This window comes from Camellia sinensis, chromosome 13 (assembly GCF_055761805.1).
Source record: "Camellia sinensis isolate YWXY chromosome 13, ASM5576180v1, whole genome shotgun sequence".
Classification (NCBI taxonomy): domain Eukaryota; kingdom Viridiplantae; phylum Streptophyta; class Magnoliopsida; order Ericales; family Theaceae; genus Camellia; species Camellia sinensis.
In genome coordinates this window covers 7,172,187-7,179,639 of record NC_138973.1, presented here as the reverse complement: position 1 = coordinate 7,179,639, position 7,453 = coordinate 7,172,187, and the positions used below count along the sequence as shown (strand labels likewise).

Here is a 7,453-nt window from a genome sequence, read left to right as displayed (position 1 = left end):
TCCTACGCTCGAGCGGACCAAGCGAATTTTCTGAAATTCTGGACCTTCATTCGAGTCCCAACCAGGTATTCATTCCATTTTTACATGCAACCCAAGGTTAGGTTAATGCAATATACTCACCTAACTTCACTATAACATGAATTCTACCTTGAGTATCATAAATTAAGCAAGATTAGGAGCTTTAAAAAGTCATCTCCCTCTCTAATTCCACTCTTGAATTCAAGTTCTTTCATATCTTTGAAACATAACACATGATATATACATAATTCCATGAAGTGATGATAGAAAACCATAGATTGAAGTATACTTTCATACCACACCCAAATCTAGATGCCTAAGCAACCAAGTAAGAGAAACCCTCATCATTCATGCATGAATTAGACATGAATCAAACATACACATCAATACCAACTCTAAGTGGCCATAGCAAGAAGGATTTGAGCTTACCTTGAATTCAATCCTACACCTCTAACAATTTTGCCAAGCTTCCTTGTGGAATCCCTTCTCCCCCGATTTCTCCTCTTTTCCCCCAAAAATGGTATTCACGTTTGTTTGTTTTTTGATCAAGGCTCCTAAAGGCTTAGAGATATATATATATAAGTAAGGCATAAGTAAGGCATATAAGACAAAAATGGATCGTTTAATCATTCCAAAATTAAAATTTCACGAACATGCTTAATATTATCTAAAAATTATGCTGATTACGGATATATAATCAATTTCAGCTAATTAAGCTGTTAAGGCTTCCAATTTCTAATTCAAACACGTTGATGGTGACAAATAGTTTCCTTGTGAGACAGATAGACATTCATAGACATGGATTTCACTTCCTTAATCATAATTTTTCACGGAACTACACAGTAAGCATTTAAGAAATCATGTACGAGGGTCGGGTTATTACAAGATTGCTTCAAAACTACCCCGGCTTGAACTCTGTATGGCAGCCCCATAGGTTGAGGTAGCTTTATGCGCCTCGATTCTGGATACCGAATCAACCTAGTTTGTCACCCTGTTGGAGAATAGGGAAAGTTATAAACACAGTTAGGGAGAAAAGTAGCACTCGTGGTTTTCGCGTGAAGATTGTATCTTTAGTAGGCATTCCAATATTTTCTAAAATGCTATATTTATTTAGGATGTCAATTGAAGGTAGAAATGGTTAAGTATACTTTGGGCTGTACTTGGTTTTTATTTTCTTTTCTTTAATCTTTTGTATATATATATATATAGGTATACTAAAAAATAAAAAAAATAAAAAAAATGTTGTATTTGTTAATTGTTGTTTTTGGTCAGTAGCCCGAAGGCTATAAACTACGCTGGGTTTTATTACCTGGGGGACTCTGAAGTGGCAACTTTATGCCATAACTCTGGTGCCTTTTGTTAGGTGCTGAGAGTTAGTTTTCCATTTTCTTGAAGCATGTACGCTTGCAAGTGCTTCTTGTTTTTGTTAAACTATGTTGTTGCAATGTAGCAGAAAAAGGTCATTGCATGCGTGTGGGTGGAAGGGACCCTCCGTAGCCTGCGTAAGGCATTGATGTGTGCTTTTTAGTTTGTGGCACATCTCTTATTAACTAATTTCTGAGATGCTCAGCTCTTTGTGGTCTTAGTTTTATTTAAGGCTAAGTTGTTTTTCATTTACTTTGTCTTTTCTTGTGTTTTTTTTTGCTTTGGTTGTTTTCCAAGGTGCAGCTACCGGATTGATATGGTTTGAAGATCAACCATAGCCTTTTCTTTTGGGTTTCCGTGAGGCAACCTTGTGTTTTTCTTTTTCTTTCTAGTGAGTTTTCTTTGAAAAAATAAAAATAAAAAAATTCGTTATACTTGTTCAATTAAAAAAATATATATATATAAAAAAATAATAATAATAATATGTGTTGTACTTGTTGTGAAAAAAAAGGGGGGGCAGCCCAGACCGCTTGAGCGGATGGGCTGGGCGCACGAGCGGCCCAAGCCAAAGGCCTACTGGTTTTGCGCCGCAGGAGCGGCCCAAATTAGGCGCTCGAGCCGCCCTATGTGGGAGCACGACCGGCCTAGCACCAAAAAAAAATAAAATAAATAAAAAAGAAGCCTGTACGAGCGGCTGTAGACACCCCATTTTTGACCGTCCTCAAGACCTGGACGTCACCATTGGAACACTTGGTGATTACCCTTGCTTGTGTTCGTCTTGAGTTCCTCGAGGTCTCGGTTGTGCGCCTTGCCTCAGGACCTCTCGACTCGACCGTGTTGTGTCTGGTTTTACACCAAACACTTGTGTTTTGCCTTGGAGGGGCAGGGAATGCCTTGTGAGGCATCCCCACACATCACCGGCCATGGCTTGAGGCCACCGGCCAGTGATTTTATGCCATCGGCAATTTATATTGCCGGTCGGCACTGTTTGTTGCCGGTCGGCCATTTATTTTGCCAAAATGGCAATTTTGAATGGCCGATCACTGTTCATCTACGTTTAGTAGATATTTTGTGCCAGCTGTGATAGCTGGCACCCACTCTGTTCCCCTCCATACACGTGTATGGAGGGATTTCCCTCTAAGCAAGCTTGTTTGGTAAGCTTTGCAAGGGGGAACTTCTATAAGAGGAGAGCTCTCCTCCTTCTTCTAGGTTGGTGATTTTGGAAAGAAAAACCAGAGCTTATACATATACATACACACTCTCTCTCTATATTTCCCTCTCTCTCCTCCCTTGTGTTTGTTTTGTGGCCCAAAAGTGCATTTTTACCTTAGTTTTGCACTAACACACACACACACTACCACACCTTACTTCAACTTTGAGGGACTTTGAGGGTTGTTTGTTGAGGTTTTGGACTGGTTTTGGTCAATAGAGGGTGGCTGGACCAACTGTTCTTCAAAGGTTCTTCAAGGGTAATCACTTTACTTTATTTTCCCCAATCTTGCATTGGCTTTTGACCTATCTTGCTTTCTGTTTTAGGCTTTGTGTATAACTGAAAAAAGCTTTGTATTTTCATGCTTAAGACATCTCATTGAGGTCGTTTTGGCATTGGGGGTCGAACTCCCCCTCTTAGGCCTCTTTTGGCCTCTTTTGGTGTCTTTTCTTTAAGCCTTGTTGGCCTTTGGTGTATTTCTCTTTTCACCACTGAAATCCAATGGATTTTCAGTGGTGAAGAAGATGGTTTGAGGTCTTGCATAGGGGAGGGACACCCCTCTCCCCTTTTGTCTTTCTTTTATCCTTGTTTTGGCTTAAAGGGCAACATGCATGCTTGACTGATTTTGGCCCTATTTCAGAGGTTTTTAGGTGTCTTTTGATCATAATATATCTCTATCTTTGGTCGGGTTTGTGGTCTTTTGCATGCTTAACATACTTGCTTTGTATTCCCTTGTTTGTGCCTAGAAATGCATCATGACTTTTGATCAATATGCTCTCATATTTTGACTTTACTTTGTGAAGTTCTTGGCCATATTTTGTCATGCATGAGGTCTGTTGGCCACTGATTTGGACTTGTTTAGCATGCTCGATATAGTTGCTTTGCATTTTGGATCATGAACCTTGAGTATATGGATCATTAACATGCCTAGCTTAGCCCATTATCATCATTTGGCATTAGTTGAGATCATATTTCAATCCATATAATGTGGCCTTACATTGTCCTTTGTGTCTCTTTCAATGCCTCGAAGTGTTGTGTTTTCATGCCTTGAAATGCGCATTGTGTATGCCTATGTGTTTGGGTCACTTTGGGGCTGCCATACCAGTGGATTTTGGAGCTCATTTTGCATGCTAAAATTCTGTTTTGGTTGTATAGTTCATGCCATGCTTGTTTGGGTTAGTAGCAGTGGAATGCCCTTTGTTATGCCTTAGCCTCGGGCCCCTTTCGACTTGCATGTTTGTAGTGCATTTCGTCCATTGTTTGAGGCACTTTTAGCCACTGTTTTTGGAGGTGTTTGAGGCCTCCCATTTTAGTCTAAGTCCCTCGGTTGTATGCTTGACTTGTTGCCCCTAATTGCATGCTTGCATTGTACCATATTAGCATTACATGATGAGTTGCATTGTGGCATTGCATGTTAGGAACATTGTATGCTAGCCATGATATGTTGCATTACATTTGGCATGCCTTGTATTTTAGTGTCATGTTGCATTTTTGAGCCATGTTTGCATAACATGCATTGCATTGCTTGGTTTGGGGCGTCAAACCGGGCATGGGGATTGAGGAGTGTTTGTACTTCAAGTGACAAAACACGCTTCAACCCTCGGTCGCCAATCCCCTTGACTCCAACATGATAGGGTGTAGGTATTCATGTGTTTTGTTTGCATACATTTTACATTGAATTGCAACCTTGGCCTTTTAGGCCATCATACATCAAAATGTATGATTGATGGCCTGAGGGTCGAGGGTCATGCTCCCTTGAGTCCCTTGCATGATAGGGAGTGTGCCCGCGCATACATTTGCTTGAAATTCCATGCCATACACTGTCTGTACTTGTTGCTGTCAAAAACCAGCTTCTGCAGGAAGTTTTTGCCGACCGGCACTGTAGAATGCCGACCGGCCGTGGATTTGGGGCCGATAGTGTCACGACCCGCTCCCCGTACCCAAGGGTTAGGCATCGTGATGGCCAGTAACCGAGGTTACCTCCGGCCAAATCTTTAAACAATTTAATAAACGCAAGCGGAAGAAATATTTAAATAAGGGTACTAAAATAATCATTGGAGCTTCTATTTTTATTACAAAAGGTATTGACCAAAAAGGCCAATTTTTACATTAAAAAAATACATCAATAAAAGTGCTTTGTGCCTACTCCACACGCTAGTCCCGACATGCCACCTGAAAGTGGTAAAAAACTATAAGCTCATGGCAGAGTGAGAAATATTATACTAAGAGTATAAGGCATAAAATTCACCATGGATAATTAGTTAAGCCAAAAAGAACTTGATACATATAATACAAAAATCATTTGATATATACTTCAGATCATTTAATATGTAATACGAAAATCACTATACAACCATAACCACGGTACATCACTAAGTGCCAAGCACTACACTGGTCAATGGATCCACGACAAACACTGGACCACAAAGTGGTCAATCACTAAGCCAATGGTTATTTAAGTCCCCCAAGGCATGGGACTCACTAAGCCAATGGTTATTTAAGTCCCCCAAGGCATATGACTCACTAAGCCAATGGTTATTTAAGTCCCCCAATGCATGAGACTCCCGTGGTGGTACTCACAACACATATTTTCATATAAGGTCATAGCCAAATATTCTTTAAGAGTAAAACAAACACATCCATGGGTTTCCTTTTAAGCAAATAGGGTTCAGAAATAAAACCACGTAACTGAAACCTTTATAAAATATAACTTTTATAAAATAGATTTTGGTAAGTCAAAACATACATAAAATATATTTTGGAGACTCAAGGTATAATATAACTCACCTTAACTTTAATACCTTACTCTTTCTTTCCATCATCAAAGACCCTTTCACCTCCCACTATTCTTTCCTTTCTTTCCTCTCTTTCCTTTCTCTCATTTCCTTCTCTCTTTCTTCTTTCTTTCTTTTCCTTTTCTTTTTCTTTTCTTCCTGCCGTTTCCTCTCCAGGCGCCTCCGTATTTATAGGGGGGAAAAGGCGCTAACTGGCAGATTCAGTAATAATTATATAGATTCGTTCTTATCTTTAATAGATATTTAAGATAATTATTTTTTAACCCTATATTTTAATATAATTATATAAATTAATTAATTCTTAATTAAATTACACATTATCACATACTAACAGAAAATTAATTATTTATTTTATTATTATGTCCATCATTATTATTATTATTTATATTTTGACCCCTAAATTTTTAATAATTATATTATTTTACAAAATTACACATAATAATATATAATAAATTATATATTTTCCGAGTTCGGATTAAATAATATTAGTATAAATTCTACAGAATAATTAAAAAATCTGGGTCGTCACAATTTTCTAATTATTTTGTAGAATTTATACTAATATTATTTAATCTCAGTTAAGAAAATATATAATTTATTATATATTATTATGGGTAATTTTGTAAAATAATATAATTATTAAAAGTTTAGGGGTCAAAATATAAATAATAATAATAATGGGTGTGGTACTAAAATAAATAACTTATTTTCTGTTAGTATAAGATATAGTGTAATTTAACTAAGAATTAAATTATTTATATAATTATATTAAAATATTGAGTCAAAAAGTAATTATCTTAAATATCTATTAAGAATAAGAACGAATTAATGATAAGCGAATGGGGAGGTGACACGTGGCAAGCCGTGGCTTGGTGCCCACGGCTGCCTTTGCATATAAGGGGCGAAGTGCCCAGAAAGAAAAGAAAGGAAGAGAGAAAGAAAAGAAAAGAAAGCAAAGGAAAGGAAAGGAAAGAATAGTGGAAGTTAAAAGGGTCATTGATGGTGAAAAGAAAGAGTAAGGTATTAAAGTTAAGGTGAGTTATATTATACCTTGAGTCACCAAAATATATTTTACATATGTTTTGACTTACCAAAATCTATTTTATAAAAGTTATGTTTTATAAAGGTTTCATGCACGTGGTTTTATTTCTGAACCCTATTTGCTTAAAAGGAAACCTATGGATGTGTCTGTTTTACTTTTAAAGAATATTTGGTTATGACCTTATATGAAAATATGTTTTGTGAGTACCACCACGGGAGTCCCATGCCTTGGGGGACTTAAATAACCATTGGCTTAGTGATTGACCACTTTGTGGTCCAGTGTTTGTCGTGGATCCATTGACTAGTGTAGTGCTTGGCACTTAGTGATGTACCGTGGTTATGGTTGTATAGTGATTTCCGTATTACATGTATATTTCAAATGATTTCTGTATTATATATGCTATGTATCAAGCTCTTTTGGCCTAACCAATTATCCATGGTGAATTTTATGCCTTATACTCTTAGTATAATATTTCTCACTCTGCCATGAGCTTATAGTTTTTTACCACTTTCAGGTGACATGTCGGGACCAGCGTGTGGGATAGGCACAAAGCACCTTTGTTGATGTATTTTTTTATGTAAAAATCGGCCTTTTTGGTCAATACCTTTTGTAATAAAAATAGAAGCTCCAATGATTATTTTAGTACCCTTATTTAAATATTTCTTCCGTTTGCGTTTATTAAATTGTTTAAAGATTTGGCCGGAGGTAACCTCAGTTACTGGCCATCACGATGCCTAACCCTTGGGTACGGGGAGCGGGTCGTGACAAAATTGTAACAACCCAAATTTTTAATTATTATGTAAAATTTATACTAATCTCAGTTAAGAAAATATATAATTTATTATATATTATTATGGGTAATTTTGTAAAATAATATAGTTATTAAAAGTTTAAGGGTCAAAATATAAATAATAATAATAATATAGATAATATAAATAATAATAATAATGGGTGTGGTACTAAAATAAATAATTTATTTTCTGTTAGTATAAGATTTAGTGTAATTTAATTAAGAATTAAATT

General features: G+C 36.6%; 1 long non-coding RNA gene across 1 annotated transcript; it reads left to right on the top strand.

Annotated features, from left to right (window-relative positions):
* The first annotated feature begins 6,174 nt into the window (after positions 1-6,174).
* Positions 6,175-7,064, top strand: LOC145806515 (uncharacterized). The gene is made up of 2 exons (XR_014349826.1): positions 6,175-6,422; positions 6,945-7,064. It is a non-coding gene; the product is annotated as an uncharacterized LOC145806515 (long non-coding RNA).
* The last annotated feature ends 389 nt before the right edge of the window (positions 7,065-7,453 follow it).